The 18786-nt window shown below is 48.6% G+C and overlaps 1 protein-coding gene and 1 long non-coding RNA gene across 2 annotated transcripts in view; one reads left to right on the top strand and one right to left on the bottom strand.

Moving 5' to 3' along the window:
* The window catches only part of shank3a (SH3 and multiple ankyrin repeat domains 3a), a 1542118-nt gene that overhangs the window by 1390461 nt on the left and 132871 nt on the right, over positions 1-18786 (bottom strand). The window lies entirely within an intron of this gene.
* Positions 1-18786, top strand: part of LOC147105799 (uncharacterized) — a 163394-nt gene that overhangs the window by 25436 nt on the left and 119172 nt on the right. The gene's annotated exons all lie outside the window — the stretch shown is intronic.

Here is an 18786-nt window from a genome sequence, read left to right as displayed (position 1 = left end):
TCTTGTCCATGAGACCCACCTCCTGCTCACTTGACCCTATTCCCGCCAACCTGCTGACCACCCAACTTCCCTTCCTGGCCCCCATCTCAGCTGATATTGTTAGAGGTTCCCTCTCCCCTTCAAATCTGCCGTCATCACCCCTCTCCTAAAAAACCCCACCCTTGACCCCTCTTTTCTTGCAAACTACCACCCCATCTCCAACCCCTTTCCGAAGTCCTTGAACATGTTGTCGCCTCCCAAATCCATGCCCATCTTTCCTGCAATTCCATGTTTGAATCCCTCCAGTCAGGTTTCCGCCCCTGCCAAAGTACCGAAATGGCTCTTATCAAAGTCACATGACATCTTGTGTGACTGTAAGCATGGTAAACTAGCCGCCCTCATCCTTCTCGACTTGCCTGCAGCTTTTGACATGGTTGACCACACCATCGCCCTCCAACGCCTCTCCTCCATCATCCAGCTGGGTGGGACTGCACTCGTCTGTTTCCATTCTTATCCATCCAGTCATAGCCAAAGAATCACCTACAATGGCTTTTCTTCCTGCTCCCACACCATTACCTCTGGAATTCCCCAAAGATCTATCCTTGTCTCCCTCCTATTCCTAATCTACATGCTGCACCTCGGCGACATCATCTGAAAACACATCAGGTTCCACATGTATGCAGACGACACCCAGCTTTACCTCACCTCCACCTCTCTCAACCTCCCCATTGTCTCTGATTTGTCACACTGCTTGTCCAACATCCAATACTAGAAGAGCAGAAATTTCCTCCAGCTAAATATTGGGAAGACCGAAGTCATTGTCTTCTGTCCCCACCACAAACTCCTAGCCACCAACTCCATCCCTCTCCCTGGCAACTGACTGAGGCTGAACCAGACCGTTTGCAACCTTGGTGTCGTATTTGACCCTGAGCTGAGCGTCTGACCACATATCTGCTCCATCACCAAGACCGCCTACTTCCACCTCCTTAACATCACCCAACTCCGCTCAACTCGTGCTGTTGAAACCCACATCCATACCTTTGTTACCTCTAGACTTGACTATTCCAATGCTCTCCTGGCCAAACTACCATCTTCCACCCTCCATAAACTTAAGCTCATCAAAAACTCTGCTGCCCATATCCTAACTCACACCAAGTCCCATTCACCCATCACCCTAGTGCTCCCTAACCTACATTTGCTCCTGGTCCGGCAACACCTCAGTTTTAAAATTCACATCCTTGATTTTAAATCCCTCCACGGCCTCACCCCTCTATCTCCGTAATTCCTCCAGCCCTACAACCCTCTGAGATCTCGGCGCTCCTCCAATTCTGGCCTCTTGCGCACCCCCGATTTTAATGTGGCTCAGTGTCAAATTCTATTTGATAACGCTCCTGTGAAGAGCCGTGGGATGTTTTATGATGTTAAAGGCGCTACATAAATGCAAGTTGTTATTGGACCATGCATGTTAAGCCACACTCACATGCATAACATTACAATGAGGAGGATACAGTTGCTACATCAAGTTGTTCTTCATTCAGAATTCTGAATTCCAGTTATAATCTGCTGAGACTTGGATCTCAGTGAATTCCTAAAGGGTAAGATTAGAGGCTCCAATTCTGACGTAGGTCCTTTCAGTTTGGGGTCTCACTAGACCGGAGCAGATGTCAAGTGGCCATTATTCATGAACGAGCCTAGACAGTGAATGTCACTGAACTATTCTACCACAGTCGCACCCAATTCTGACCTCGCCAGATAACCTCACTCATTACTCAATAGTGCTGGAGCAGGAACCCTGTTAGATTCCCCCTTTTCCTTTCCCCCATCCAATTGTGCTGTACCTACAGCTGCCCCAAGCTGAGAGCAGCCAACTCAGCACAGACCAAGCCTGGAACCTGGACTCAGTACCGCACTGGGCAGTGCCACTGCTAGGGAGGGGGAGGTGGGAAGAGGGGAATCCTTGATTTGATAGAATACCCCAGATTCTGAACAGAGTCACAATCTCAGCTTTTAAGAAGTCTGAATGGACTCATACAATCCTTGGTCTAATGTTGTCAATGAATCCCACAGAGAGACGGTGTGTAACCTAGGGTGACCTCTTAACCAGATATACCTCAAAAAAGCCTTGAATACTCCAAAGCTTCACATTACTTCACCAAGATCTTCATTGCTCCACGTCTGAAGTTAAAGTCAGAGAGATGAAACCTCTTGCTAAATCCTTGTTCTCTTTAATTGACACTGCGCTGCATTATTCAGCTGAAGCCCTCATATTATAGGGTAACAGATGCTAATGAATTTCACAGCCTGCTAAAGAATTCCCAGAAAACAGCTGGCCGAATATGTGACCATTTACCAGTTTTTCCACCATCATTAGTATTCAGGCAGTGATACAGGTTTCATTCACTCCGCGATTCGCCAGACAAAAATATAGGCTTTGCTAATCGACTCAATGCTATTTTTATACCCAGAGAACCTGCTGCCGTTGTGCAACAGTTGTGAGGCTCATTCAAACTCCTTGCTATTCTTAATACCTGTCTTCAGTCAAGTGGCCCTGGTTCCTGACACCTGGCAGCTCATGTTTTTAGATTTAGTCACAGGGTAATGAAATGCAATTGACTCAAGGGCACCCTCAAAAGGCTATGGGAAATTCCTGCTTGGCTAGGAGAGCTGACTGCTGGTGGGATGTTCCATGTAACCCTGTCCGTGTCTGCCCCTCCCTTTCGCAAACCCTCCCCTGCCTCCAAACTGAGTTTTGTCCCTGGTTTAATCCCTGCCTCCTGATGGCCCAGATTCTCGATGGGCTACGGTTCTGCAGATGCCGCATGCCTCCATTACCTCGCCCAAAGTACCTGTTCTTAACATTTGAGCCTAGGCGGTGAGTGACAGTCGGCTATTTGGCCACGGAGGGCATTGCAGTCAATTCTGCCCTCACCCGACATCAACTAAGAATGGACTTTCCAGCAGAGGTCAGTAGATAGTGATCGGGAGCAAGACTTCTGGCTGATTTTGTTCCCCCACCCCCCCCTAGAAAATGGGTGCTGAGGTCAACTACCATCAATTACCCAAATTGACCTCCTGGCTCAGTTCAGCTAATTTAGGAGAGACTTGGCATCAAACCTGGAACGGTACTGTACCAGGCAGTGCAGTGACCTACTGAGCCAGCAGGGGAGACAACTGAAGTAGAGCTTTATGACATAACCTAGAGACCACATAACAGCAAGACCTAGCAGAATGTAGGGCTGGAGGAGGTTACAGAGATAGGGAGGGGTGAGGCCATGGTGGGATTTGAACATTAGGATGAGAATTTTAAATTCGAGCCATTGCCAGAGCGCAGGGGTGACGGGTGAATGGGACTTGGTGCGAGTTACGATACAGGCAGCAGAGTTTTGGATGAACTGAAGTTTACGGAGGGTGGAAGGTGGGAGGCTGCCTAGGGGAGCATTGGGATAGTCGCATCTAGAGGTAGCAAAAGCGTGGATGATGGTTTCAGCAGCAAATGAGCTGAGGCAGGGACAGAGATGGGCGATATTACAGAGGTGGAAGTAGACGGTCTTTGTGATGGAGAGGATAGGGGGTTGGAAGCTCAGCTCAGGGTCAAATAGAAAGCCGGGGTTGCGAACAGTCTGGTTCAGTCTCAGACAGTTGCCAGGGCTGGGGATGGAGTCCTTCACCTCAAGCGTAGGTCTTTGCAGAGTTGTTCCACTGTGGGCGAGGCCATTAACTACTGATTAATTACTAATTAATTACATACCTCTGTATATATTGTAGGGAATAGCACCACCCATAGGTACAGAGGGGAATAGCACCCTCTGCATAGACAGTAAGGAATAGTACCCCCTGTAGTGCAGAAGGGAATAGTACCCTCTGCAGATACAGTATGGAATAGCACGCCCTGTATTACAGGAGGGACCAGCACTCCATGTAGATACCAGAGGAAATAGCACCCCCTGTATGTACTGGAGGGATAGCGCTCCCTCAACTGGGCACAGAATTCGAACAGCATTAAAGAAAAATTATTGAGGGTAAACAGCAAAGTAATGAGAGAGAGAGAGCAAAATACAGTACTGTGGAAGCTGGAAATCTGTAGTCAAAACAGAAAATGCTGGAAATACTCAGCAGGTAAGGCAGCATCTGTAGAGAAACAGAGTTAACATTTCAGATTGATCACCCGTCGTCAGAACTGGAAAAAGTTAGAGATGTGTGAGGTTTTTAAGCAAGGTTTTAAGAGAAAAAAATTTTTTAACAAAGGGGACGAGTTTATAGTCTGAAATTGTTGAACTCGACATTGAGTCCAGAAGGCTGTAAAGTGCCTAATCGAAAGACGAGGTGCTGTTCCTCGAGCTTACATTGAGCTTCGTTGGAACAGTGCAAGAGGCCAAGGACGGAGAGATCAGAATGGGAGTGGAGAATTAAAGTGACAGCCAACTGGAAGCTCGGGGTCACGCTTACGGACTGAGTGGAGGTGTTCCACAAAGCGGTCACACAATCTGCGTTTGGTCTCCCCAACGTAGAGGAGACCGCATCATGAGCAGCGAATACAGTATAAATTGCAAGAAGTACAAGTAAATTACTGTTTCACCTGGAAGGAGTGTTTGGGGCCCTGGACGGTGGGAAGGGGGGAGGTAAAAGGGCAGGTGTTGCATCTCCTGCGCTTGCACGGGAAGGTACCGGGCGAAGGGGAAGGGGTGTTAGGGGTGATTGAGGAGTGGACTAGGGTGTCGTGGAGGGAGCAGTCCCTTCGGAATGCTGAAAGGGGAGGGGAAGATGTGTTTGGTGGTGGGATCACGCTGGAGGTAGCGGAAATGGCAGAGGATGATCCGTTGAATGTGGAGGCTGGTGGGATGAAAGGTGAGGACAAGGGGGACCCTATCATGGTTCTGGGAGGGAGAGGAAGGGGTGAGAGCAGAAGTGCGGGAGATAGAACGGACACGGTCAAGGGCCATGTCAACCTCATCTTTCGAATAGGCACTTTACAGCCTTCTGGACTCAATGTCGAGTTCAACAATTTCAGACTATAACCACGTTTCTTTTTTTTAAATTTAATTTCTTTTTTTCTCTCACATGGCATCTGTTGATAATTCTGCCATTGCCATTTACACCTCATCTAGAGTCATCTTTTGTTTCTTAACTTCTCCCTTTTGTCTTTTAATCTCTCCTACCATGTGAAGTTGAAAGTGATTTTGGAGCTTTAGTAGAATCAATTCGAAACACGTCCAACCAATGCAGAGCATCAGTCAGCCAACCAAACAGAATGTTAAACTATAAACCCAAAAGAGCAGAGACAGAGGATGTCTCGCTCAGACTGCACAGTGTTCTGGTCAGATCATACCTTGAGTACTGGTGTTTGAACCCCTCCAATCAGGTTTCCACCCCGCCACAGCACCAAAACAACTCTTATCAAAGTCACAAGTGACATCTTATGTGATTGTGACAAAGGTAAACTATCCCTCCTTGTCCTTCTCGACCTGTCTGCAGCCTTTGATACGGCTGACCACGCCATCCTCCTCCAGCAGCTCTCCACCGTCGTCCAGCTGGGTGGCACTGCACTCACCGGGTTCATTCTTATCTATCTAATCGTAGCCAGAGAATCACCTTCAATGGCTTCTCTTCCCATTCTCGCATTGTTACCCCTGGTGCCCCCCAAAGATCTATCCTTGGCCCCCTCCTATTTCTCATCTACATGCTGCCCCTCGACGACATCATCCGAAAACACAGTGTCAGTTTCCACATGTACGCTGAGGATACCCAGCCCTACTTTACCACCACTTCTCTCGACCCCTCCACTGTCTCTAAATTGTGAGACTGCTTATCCGACATCCAGTACTGGACGAGCAGTAATTTACTCCAACTAAATATTGGGAAAAACGAAGTCATTGGGGTAGATTTTCGGCTTGTGTGGGAAATGGTCGGGTTTCCCCGAATGTGAGGTTTCTGACACACATAAAAAAGTGTCAGCCAGCTCCATGCAATTTTCCCTCAAGTGGCCAATTAATTCCCAGCATGTGGGAAGCCTTGCTAATTGTCCAATTCCAGTCAGAAATCCCCACAGTATGATGTCATCATTCGTGGTGCTTTCAAGGTCCATAGCAAGCACTGCATCCTCTGAAGGCTTCCAAACGAACCATACAGGATGGCAGAGGAGCCTGCAGCAGCTGTGGCCAGTGCCAGACCCCGAGCTGCCTTCAAATTCGACGAGGCTTCACTGCAGGCATTATTGGATGGGGTTAGGGCCCACAGGGAGGTCCTCTTCCCTAGGTCAGGGAGGAAGAGGCCTCCCACTGAGACCAATGCTGCATGGATGCAGGTGTCTGCAGATGCCAACTCGCTGGGAGTCACCAGAAGAACCTTGGCATTACATCTCTAACTCCTTCCTTTACTCCCCCACAGTACCATCCAGAGCCCCCGTCCTCACTGTGGAGGAGGAAGACTCCTCAGAGGAAGCTCCAACCTCTGAGGGCGCAGCGTCAGCAGACGTAAGCGCACCCAGCACCAGCGCAGACACTCACACCTCGGGGGGACCTTCGGGACATAGAGTAGTGTTGTCACCTGGTGTTTCACAGCTCACAAGTGAGCCTCAGCAGATTCTGGAGACAGGGGCAGCAGTGGAGAGTCCTCGTCGAAGGGCGCAGGACTCTGCCAGCTCAGCTCAGCTGCGCTGCATGTCGACCCTCTGCCTCTGGGTCCATCCGCAAAAGAGGTGATGGATCTCCATGCACAGATGCAGGAGTCTCTGGCAGCTTTTGTCTCCAGGGTCGCTGCGAGTGTGGAGCGAATGGAGGAGTCCATAGCGACCATGAGCAGAGACTTTGTGGAGTCATTGGCGCATGAACGCATCACCATGGAAAGGTTGGCAACCTCCATGGAGGAGATAACTCGCCAGGGTACGGAAAACATGGTGAGTGCTCATAAGAGAATGACATCTCTTGAGGAGCGTTGGCCATCTGTTGAACAGAGAAACCAGATCTTCATGGAAGTCCTTCTGAGTAGGACTGCCAGTGCAGAAACGGGTCCCCATGGCCCCTAAAGCGCAGCAGGGTGCTCTCAAGCCACTTCCAAGCACTGGCCCCTTCTGGCCTGTGCAGCTTCAGGTGAGTGAGCAGCAGCCTGGTGCTCCTGTTGCTGATCCTGCTGTTCCTGGTTCTGCTGCTGCCGCCTCTGCTGCTGGAGATCCTCTAATGGCAAGAAGGGAAGGGAAAAAAAGGCATCCCATGCTTCTCGTAGATGCCTCCGCTGAGGAAGCGCTGAGTGAGGGTGGCGAGAGGGGCTTCCCAGGAGATCACATTGGAGAAATGTGTGAGGCTGCAACCTTCCACAGCTGTGCCTAAGCCTTGAAGAAGTAGCCCCAAACCTACAACAACAAGGTCCTTCAACATACAAGTGCTGTCCCTTTAAATCGCAGCTTCTCCAATTGACCTGCAGCTGACAGCAAGCAAGCCGGCAAGCTTCACGCCAGGTCTCAGCAGTGGGGTTCCCCGCAGGCGGGTTTGATGTGGGGAAAGCCCCAAATTTGCAACGGCCCCGGAAAAACTACCTCAACAAGCTGATAATTGCTTATTAGTGCTCCGACGACCAGTCCCGCCAGCGGCGGCCGGGACTGAAGCGGGTCGCGGAGAAACGGCGGTCCGAAAGTCGGACGGGGCGGGGAATCAGGCAGGGAGGGTCCCGACCCGCTTTTTCGCCGATTTTCGGCCCCCGGCCGCATGAAAAGCCGCCCGACGGCGGCCAGAAAATTGACCCCATTGTCTTCGGTCCCTGTCACAAACTCCATTTCCTAGCCACCGACTCCATCCCTCTCCCTAGCATCTGTCTGAGGCTGAACCAGACTGTTTGCAACCTTGGTGTCATATTTGACCTGGAAATTAACTTCCGACCACATATCCGCGCCATCACTAAGAACGCCTATTTCCACCTCTGTAACATCGCCCGACTCCACCCCTACCTCAGCTCATCCGCTGCTGAAACCCTCATCCATACGGTTGTTACCTCTAGACTTGACTATTCCAACGCACTCCTGGCTGGCCTCCCACGTTCTACCCTCTGTAAATTTGAGGTCTTACAAAACTCTGCTGCCTGTGTCCTAACTGCACCAAGTCCCGTTCACTCATCACCCGTGTGCTCGCTGACCTAAATTGTCTCCCGGTTAAGCAACACCTCGATTTTAAAATTCGCATCCTTGTTTTCAAATCCCTCTATGGCCTTGCCCCTCCCTATCTCTATAATCTCCTTCAGCCCCAAAGCCCTCTAAAATATCTGCGCTCCTCTAAATCTGGCCTCTTGAGCATCCCCAATTTTAATTGCTCAACCACTAGTGGCCGTGCATCCAGCTGCCAAGGCCCTAAGCTCTGGAATTCCCTCCATAAACTTCTCTGCCTCACTTTCCTCCTTAAAACCTACCTCTTTAACCAAGCTATTGGTCAACTGCCCTAATATCTCCTTGTGTGGCTTGGTGTCAAATTTTTATTTTATAATGCTCCTGTGAAGCGCCTTGGGACGTTTTACTACATTAAAGGCACTATATAAATACAAGTTGTTGTTGCTGTTGTTGGGTCCAGTTCTGGTCGGATCACACCTTGAGTACTGGGTCCAGTTCGATGAATCATTCCCTTTTACCCACTGTGCACTACACATGTACAGGAGCTGACACTGAGACACACATGGGCTGTACAGTGCCAGACGGAAGTGAATCGTTCCCTTTTACCTGCTGTGTACTGTTCATGTACAGGTGCTGACACGGAGACGCATGCAGTACCACATGGGAGTGAATCGTTCCCTTTCACCTACTACTTACTACAAATATTTATCTTACCAAATCTCATCTTTAGTCTGGAATGTTCTAACCAGCTTTGGTAAATATCATCTTTCTATCTGTCTCCTAAAGCCCATTGATTTTTTGCTGAGGTGAATGGGTACAGATTAACCAAGCTTCGACATTTCACATAAGTAATGTCACAGAGCAGAGGCTGACTCTACTGCAATACCCTGTGGCATCGCACTCTGTGTGTTGTTTGTCTTGTTGCAGAATTGAATGCTACATTGAGGTAAACAGACAGTGTACCTCCTTACCCTCCCTTCCCCCCCCCACCCCCGCCGATTCAAGGTCATGGTATGACCCCAGGTCCACAACAGGACCCCCTCAAAACAGATGAAAGTTCCCCAGTGATACTGAAGTCTAGTCATTCACTTTTCTTTTCAAAGAAAATCGATGGCAAGAAAGAATTGTCTTTGAGCACTGATCACACCTCCATGACACATCTCAAGTGCATCACAAACAATGAACTACTTTGCAGTGCAGTGATTGTAGTCATGTAGGCAACGTGGCAGACATTGGCCCAAAAATTTGGTCTCCACGGGTGAGTACGCACGGGGTATTCACCCGTAAGCCCAATGGAAATGCCGGTTTCCTGCATGCACTGCGCACGCGTGGGAAACCGGCACTTCCGTTCTCCTGAAAGCAGGGGTTCAGAGGTCGAACGCGTGCGCGGGAGAGGCTGCGCGTGCGCATCGAACTTCGTTTTTTTTTTTAAACAGGTTTTCCTGGGAGGGTAAGTCTCCAGAAGTTAGACATATAAAAAGCAGGCGTAAGGCCTGCTTTTTACAAGGTAAGTGGTGAATTAATTAAAATTAAAACATTTTTTCCACAGGTTTATTATTTTTAAATACTTTAAAGAAAGGTAAGTTTATTTTTAGCCCTGTTAGAAAATAAAATTATTTTTTTCCATAATTTAAATTATTGTTTAAAATAGTTATTTGATGTGATTTTTTTAAATTTATTTGAAGATTTAGTGATGTTATGGGGCCTGTAGTATTTCTAAGTTTTGACAGGTCTTCCTGTCAGACTTACGAATGGAGCATTCCCTGCTCCGATTGGCTCCCCATGGCCCACGTGATCCCAGGGGACGCATCGAACTAACTGCGCCCCTGGGATACGCAAGCACTGCGCGTCGGCAGCTGGAGCAGGCCCCAGATTGGAATTCCACGGGGGCCCACAGCTCAACGGCCGGCGCGCAAGGTAAATGCAGGTTGGGGGCTTGCACCCACAGGAAGCCCCCGACCCGAATTTCTGGGCCATTGTGTGCAGAGCAGAGATCCCACAAACAGGAATGAGGTGAATGAATAATTAGTCAGTTTTTGGTGGCGTTGGTTGTCCAGGTCATCGGGAGAACTCGTGCCTGTTTCAGTAGTGGCACGAGATCTTGAACATCGAACCAAAGCACTTGAAGAGGCAGATGGAGCCGAGGTTTCATATCTCATCCAGTGAATGGCACCTCCGACAGGGCAGCACTCCCTCAGTACTGCACTGGAGTTTCAGCCTGAATTGTGCGCTTGTCTCTGGCGTGGGACTTGAACCCAGAACCCAGAACCTTCTAACTCAGAAAGGTGAGAGTGTTACTCACTGAGCCAAGCTGACAGGTAACAGTCATTTTCTGAGTTAGTGTAGGTGTTACCCAGCACCAGTGCGTACTCGTTGAACCTGCAGCCCTCTTATTGCTTCAGCTGAAGATCGGTCAGTCACAGTGATGTTACAAGGTGACTCCCTACCTTTGCGCTGCACACATCCCCTCCCTCCCCCAACATGAGAGTGACCAAGTGCCCAGGAAAGTCTCCCCCAAGTGAAGCAATCTTTTTTTTACAACATGTAGAGCAGTGAGTTCATCCTCAGTCTGAATCCAGCTCAGAAAGTCTCCTCTGGCAATTGACTTGCAAGTTTATGAATGCACTGGGAGTCTGGGCTTTGGATATCATATGATCCTGGGCTACAGATTCCATTACTTATGTCCACTGCGGATATGTGCCTGTGGCAGTTTCAGTCCAATTCTGTGTCAGTGTCAGCCAATGCATAAAACTGACCCTATTTTGCCACAAAATTGGTGACTTCACTCAGAAAGGCCACAAGGTGAGAATTGGGAATGTCACACTATTGGGATTAAACCACGTAACTGGAGCAAAATGGGGGAAGCTTTACCCATGCTGTACCTGCCCTAGGAGTGTTTGATGGGGCAGTGTAGAGGGAGCTTTACTCTGTATCTAACCCGTGCTGTACCTGCACTGGGAGTGTTTGATGGGACAGTGTAGAGGGAGCTTTACTCTGTATCTAACATGTGCTGGACCTGCCCTGGAAGTGTTTGATGGGACGGTGTAGAGGGGAGCTTTACTCTGTATCTAACATGTGCTGTACCTGCCCTAGGAGTGTTTGATGGGGCAGTGTAGAGGGAGCTTTACTCTGTATCTAACCCGTGCTGTACCTGCACTGGGAGTGTTTGATGGGACAGTGTAGAGGGAGCTTTACTCTGTATCTAACCCGGGCTATCCCTGGCTTGGCAGTCCCGAATGCTTATGGTAGGTATCATCCCCCTCCATTTATTGATTATTGCACATTACATTGTTCCAAACCGGGGCCGTATAGATAGATAGTCTTGTGCTGTGAGTCTGGCTGGTTTCTTGATGTGACACTGAACAAGTGATGTGTCGTATTGGTGACATTCAGAAGAAGCCTTTGACCTTTTGTAGCGAGCAGCAGAGTAAAGCTCCCCCCGTTTTGCTCCAATTATATGGTTTACTCCCAACAGTGTGACATTTCCAATTCTCAAACCTGCCATCCTTGTGGCCTTTCTGAGTTCAAATCTCAGTGTGACCCGTCATGAGCAGTCTCTTTCTCAGCTGAGTAGTTTGACAGTGATGTGCAGTGTGAAACAGTCGCATCTCCCTACTGAAACAGTCGGGAATTGGATATGGAAGATTGTACCAACTGGTTGGTGGGAAGTGTACATCTTCATGACTTTGGGAGAGGCAAGAGAATTAAATAAGTTAATATTCCTGACTTTAGTTTTCAGTGAATTTAGTTATATTCCTCAGGATTTCCTTGCTCCCAGCCTACAACTGAAGCTCAACACAGTACATGGAACACACAAAGCTTATAGAGAACCTGCATGGGAGCTTGTCCAGGGCCCTAAACCATTCTGACATTTGAGTAGTGGTGCTGAAGTCCTTTTCCTTCAATTTAGCTCTTGCTATGATGTGATTTTGCATGGTACCCTGGAAAAGGTCTCAGTGCCTCCAGGGCTAGGGAGGGGGAAGCCTGCCAGGGTTGTCACTCATAATCTTCATTCCAGGACACCTCCTGCAAAGTGTGAACATTGAGATCAGGGTGAGGGCAGCATGGGGCTCTGCTGGGATGTTACCCTGTGGCTGTTAGTTAGACCCATTCGTCTCAGTGTTGAGGCTCACAAATAAAGAATAGACATTTGAACAGAAACCAAAGGTGTCCGACTCCTGTGGTACCAGAACCCCAGCAACAGTCAGGAGCACAAAGGGATACAGAGGGTGGGCCATGGTCAGCACGTCACAAGATGAACCATATGATTGGGGCCCCCCCTCATCAACCCGCCGAACCCCTCGATTAGATTCCAGCCTGTAACTCACTCCCAGCTATCCGTTACACTATATATAAACCACCAGAACCCCTTGATTAGATTCCAGCCTGTAGCTCGCTCCTGGGTATCGGTTACTCTATATATAAACCACCCGAACCCCTCAATTAGATTCCAGCCTGTAACTCACTCCTGGTTATCTGTTATTCTATATATAAACAACCGAACCCCTCGATTAGATTCCAGCCTGTAACTCACTCCTGGGTATCCATTGCACTATATATAAACCACCCGAAGCCCTCGATTAGTTTTCAACTGGTAGCTCACTCCTAGATATCTGTATCTCTATACATAAACCACAAAACCCCCGAATTAGATTCCAGCCTGTAACTCAATCCCGGGTATCTGTTATTCTATACGTAAACACCCCGAAACCCTCAATTAGATTTCAGCCCGTAACTTACTCGCGGATATCTGTTAGTCTAAACAAAGAGGAATAACTTGCTGGTACCTGACAATAAATCTGGATCCAATTCAGGCCGATCAGCATTAATGTACCGGTGGGATTGAATGTAACAGCTCAGCACCGACCTTCTCCCTGTTCCCCCAACGCTGCAACAAACTTGTCTTCAGATCAACAGGTTGTTAATTTTCAATTTTCCCAGTTACCCTGACTATGCTCCCTCACCCCCGCCCCCCCTCCCGCCACTGGACTATGGTTTCACATCAATGGCCGTACTGTATAAGTGAGGAGAGATAGACAGATGACTAGTCTGTCCTCATTTGACATTAGCTTTCAAGCAGGATACTCTGCACAGGCATCAGAACAAATATCCCTGGTGATTCTCATCTCTCCGGAAGCAAGTTGGTGCATTGTAGCACTCCAAATACAGGCTTGTTTGAGAACAGCTAACTCAGCACAGCTGCTGATAGACTCTATACTCACTTATGGCCATCTCCCCTTCACAACCTGCATGTAGTGTACACTCTACCCACTCATCACCATGTCCCCTCCACACCCTGCCTGTAATGTACACTCTATCCACTCATGGCCCTCACCCCTCCACACCCTGCCTGTAATGTACACTCTATCCACTCATGGCCCTCACCCCTCCACACCCTGCCTGTAATGTACACTCTATCCACTCATGGCCCTCACCCCTCCACACCCTGCCTGTAATGTACACTCTATCCACTCATGGCCCTCACCCCTCCACACCCTGTATGTAATGTACACTCTATCCACTCATGGCCCTCACCCCTCCACACCCTGCCTGTAATGTACACTCTATCCACTCATGGCCCTCACCCCTCCACACCCTGCCTGTAATGTACACTCTATTCACTCATGGCCCTCACCCCTCCACACCCTGTATGTAATGTACACTCTATCCACTCATGGCCCTCACCCCTCCACACCCTGCCTGTAATGTACACTCTATTCACTCATGGCCCTCACCCCTCCACACCCTGCCTGTAATGTACACTCTATCCACTCATGGCCCTCACCCCTCCACACCCTGTATGTAATGTACACTCTATCCACTCATGGCCCTCACCCCTCCACACCCTGTATGTAATGTACACTCTATCCACTCATGGCCCTCACCCCTCCACACCCTGTATGTAATGTACACTCTATCCACTCATGGCCCTCACCCCTCCACACCCTGCCTGTAATGTACACTCTATCCACTCATGGCCCTCACCCCTCCACACCCTGTATGTAATGTACACTATCCACTCATGGCCCTCACCCCTCCACACCCTGTATGTAATGTACACTCTATCCACTCATGGCCCTCACCCCTCCACACCCTGCCTGTAATGTACACTCTATCCACTCATGGCCCTCACCCCTCCACACCCTGCCTGTAATGTACACTCTATCCACTCATGGCCCTCACCCCTCCACACCCTGCCTGTAATGTACACTCTATCCACTCATGGCCCTCACCCCTCCACACCCTGCCTGTAATGTACACTCTATCCACTCAATGCCATCTCTGGTGTAGTTTGAGGGAGGAATATTGGCTGGGATATGGAGAGAGCTCCCCTGCTCTTTGAATTGTGCCATGGGATGTTTAACATCCACCTGAACAGGCAGACGGGGCCTAGATTCTACACTCACTCGAAGCCCAGCACCTCTGACAATGCAGCACTGAAGCGTCAGCCGAGATTATACACTCAGGTCCTGAAGAGGGCCTTCAGAGCTCTCTGTTAAAGCCAGTGAATGAGAGGACTGGGGAAGCTGAAAATCACTGGCAAAGTGCACAGAGATGGGAATCTCACTCGAGATTCCCACAGGCGAGAGTTAGTCGTCCAAGGCTGAATTTTCAAACTGAAAAGATCCTTCTGGCCTTCATGTGTTAGTTACAGTGAAGTCTGCATCCACTAAATAAACGTGACATCTTTATTTATATTTTAATTTTAATTTTACTGCAGTCTTTAAACACTAGTCATATTTAATAATAGTCACTCATCATAATGGAGGGTGCTACAGTCTCTGACTGCAGTTTCCATAATGTGTCATTGAACTGCTCTTCACAGCCACACCAGGCCTCACGATCCGGCTCGCTAACTCCATCGTGCCAGTGTCCATTTAGCAGCACCCCTTCCTTCTCGGACAAAAAGCCCCGCTCAGCGACTTTAAGCACTTCATCCAGGCCAACATGCCCAGTGCAGTGCTGAGAGAGCGCTGCACTGTTGGAGTTGCCATCTTTCAGATGAGACGTTAAATCGAGGCACATCTGCCTGTTCAGATGGATATTAAAGATCCCACGGGAATATTGGAAGATATGGGGAGTTCTCCAAATGACCCTCCCTAAACCAACACCACCAAAAACAGATTGACTGAGCTTGGATCTCACTGCTGTTTCTGGGATATTGCTGTGCACAAAATGGCTGACTGGTTTGCTCACAGAACAACAGTGACCACAGTTCAAAGTCTATGAGCTGAGTGAGAGGTTGGTGAGAGACTTAATTTAGTTCATTAAAACAACTAACGGTTTCCCCAGCACTTAATTCTGATCGAGCCCGAGTTGCCCAGTTTTAATCGAACACAAGTTGTGCCGACAGTTAAGAAGGAAAGAGAGACCCACTTACATGAGAGAGTGAGTTTCAACTGGTTAAGTCCCGATGCTTGGGATGGTAGAAGCTGTTGGCAGACACAGAGTGAGCACTGTAGGGTGGGACACACAGCAGAGTTACCCCTCATGAAGGGAGCGGGACAAGGTCACACCCCCTCAGAATGGAAACAATCTGCTGAGGAGGAGCAGTGCTGACTGCATGGCTTCCAGCTTCATACATCCGGAACTGAGCAAGAGGGAGCCTCCTCAAGTACAGCTCCACGAAAATTGAGGGCATCTATGGGGGAAGCAGATAAACCGAGACAATCTCAGCTCCAAATTCTTCTTGTTTAAATAAATGAATCCACTACAATGCATGAAGGATCTCCATGGATACCCATGAGTCAGCACGGATGATATCACACTCTGGATCATCTATATCAAGAAGCGGCTCAGGGTGTAAGTGAATAGCATGGTAGCCGAGTGGTTATGGTCCTGGACGATGGGTTCAAATCCCACCACAGCAAATTGTGAAATTAAATTCAATCAATCTGGTAGATGTCAGAAAATGGCCATAAAAACTGCCGGATTTCATACAACTCAACTGCAAACCCACACGATATAGTTGTGTCTTCACGCCCCTCTAGGTAAATAGGATTAAATACTGCCTAAAAACAAAAGAGAGCATGTTCTGATACCTACACTTGGCTGACCTGCACTGTTGTGTGGCCCTGGATACTCCTGGTGGAAGAATGGCTGCCTGGGTGAGGTATCAGAGAGCTGCTAGTGATCCCAGCACCTTCCAGATATGAGTGGGGAGAGAACCGGGGAAATCAATAGCTCCCATTATATAGGGGATCTGCCTGATGCCAGTTATTCAGATATTATTCAGTGCCACTGATATCAGCAGTGGAGGGAATAGCAGCAATGAGGTGTTCTGTACACCTTCTCACTGCCTCACCCAATGATAGGCCCTGCTATAGATTGGAAATTGCAGGGAATGGACAATTACACCCAGCTGAGCGGGCAGTCGAGGGGGTCGTTCAGACAGATTGCCTGCCTCTCTTCTGCGGCCATGTTTGCGCCCGGGTGGCCCTGGAGATGGAGCACGCGGTGTCCGCCGGCACGCTTGAGTATTTCCGCGACCGGTGGGCACCGCGGGGACCGGAGTGCATCATCACCCCGGACAACCAGATTTTAATTTGATTTGTTTAAGTTTCATTTGAAGTTTGTTTAATTTACAGTCAAATTTGTTTACGTACCCAAATAAAAGAGTACACCCAGCTGAGAGGCCATTCCTCTGAGCTGGATGAACCACATCACTTCAGATACACTCCCAGGGCAGGTACAGCATGGGTTTGATACAGAGTAAAGCTCCCTCTACACTGTCCCATCAAACACTCCCAGGGCAGGTACAGCACGGGTTAGATACACAGTAAAGCTCCCTCTACACTGCCACACCAAATGCCTCAGCTTGAACCTCAGATGAGGGCCCCCCTACTGCTCTATTGTGGTATTTTCCTGTTTCCTACACCATTTGTTCTGTGGACTCTGAGCATGATCTTGTCACAGAAGACTTCCATCCTCTATCCCTGGACAGGATTTGAACCTAGTCCCAGAGGGTAGGGATCATCCCATTGCTCTATTCAAACAACATTTCGCTAGCCACATTGTGCAGGAAGGCAAGTTACACAGCGAGTGATTGGACCAATGAAGTGGGTCACAGAAATTGGTAATTTTGCGGTTATTAACACCTGGTGATTAGGTCATCTTAATTTACATACAATACATAGAAGTTACAACATGGATACCGGCCATTTGGGTTAGTTTGTGATAGCGTTTACCCTCCACGCAAACAAATAGCCCTCATCACATTTAACCACCCTCTGCCCAGGGTCATAACAATGTACGGCGCCTACAAGGCCTGTACCCAGAGGCTGTCTGAACACCGTAAACATACACCGAGCCATCTATCGGTTCTGTTAATTGCAATCCACAGGTGGAATTTACTTCTGCAGCTTAATGGATGGGGGAGATCGCGTGGGGGTAGGGCCCGAGTGTTCTTGGGTACCAGGGCCCGGAGAACTCTTCATACGACCCTGCCTATTGCCCCTTTGTCCCTCATCCACCTATCCAAACACTTCATGTCTCTGTATGATTTGCTCTTCATTGTACCAGAAGCGCAAACCTGTGTAAAACAATGGCAAAATTAACCAACAATGCAATTTCACCATTTGTACACTCATATCACACAGCAACACAACATTTATATAGCACCCTTAAGAACATAAATACATAAGAATTAGGAGCAAGAGTAGGCCATTTGGCCCCTTGAGCTTGCTCTTCGACCTCAACTCCACTTTCCTGCCCTATCCCCATATCCCTCAATTCCTCTGGCATCCAAAAACCTCTCTGTCTCAGCCTTGAACATAGTAAAACATCTCAAGGCACTTCACAGAAACGTAATCAGGCAAAAGTTGACACTGAGCCACATAAGGAGACATCAGGACAGGGGTCAAAGAGGTAGGTTTTAAAAGAGAAAGAGTTGGAGAGGGTTAGGGAGCGAATTGCAGAGCTTAGGGCCTAGATGGCTGAAGGCACAATCGCCAATGGTGGGGCAAAGGGAATGGGGGATATACAAGGGATACACAAGAGACCAGAATTGGAGGAGCGTAGAGATCTAGGAGGGTTGTAGGGCTGGAGGAGCAAATGTAGGTCAGCGAGCACAGGGGTGATGGGTGAACGTACTTGGTGCGAGTTAGGATACGGGCAGCAGAGTTTTGTATGAACTCAAGTTTACTGAGGGTGGAAGATGGGAGGCCAGCCAGGAAAACATTGGAATAGTCAAGTCTAGAGCTAACAAAGGCATGGATGAGGGTTTTAGCCAAATCGCAAAACCAGATAATTGGGAAGAGATGAACCTCTTAAAGGTACAATACCCCACAGCTCCCCCCTCCCCAGAATTAAATATTTGCTTCTCTGCCAGTCAGAACTGAAGTAGTGTGCGGAATGGGTTGTGAGGGCACTGTTAGACCCCACTGTCTAACCCTTGCCTGTCATAACGGGGGTAAAATGGGAAGAGGTTGATAAATAAATTACTGGCTGGTGGCATGTGGGAAATCCTGGTCTTTGTCCCTGCTGTTCAGACCCAGTAAAATCTGAATAATGGTTAATTCACAGAATGAAGCACTTAACTGTGATAAAATGAAATGCAGCTTACTGCAACATGAAGACCACAGTAGTGTGTTTTAAATAGTTATATATCTCCCTCGCAATCCCATGCTAGTACTATACTGGCCTTGCTTACATCAGGGGTTGCAACATTCTCCCACTGCTGTCACATCACGTGCAAACAAGCTGCCCAACCAGGGAAT

The sequence above is a fragment of the Somniosus microcephalus genome, chromosome 17 (assembly GCF_052327205.1).
Source record: "Somniosus microcephalus isolate GS21.2 chromosome 17, FLI_Smic_1.0, whole genome shotgun sequence".
Taxonomy (NCBI): Eukaryota; Metazoa; Chordata; class Chondrichthyes; order Squaliformes; family Somniosidae; genus Somniosus; species Somniosus microcephalus.
Note: the sequence above shows the minus strand (reverse complement) of the source record. Positions and strands in the feature narration are given on the sequence as shown.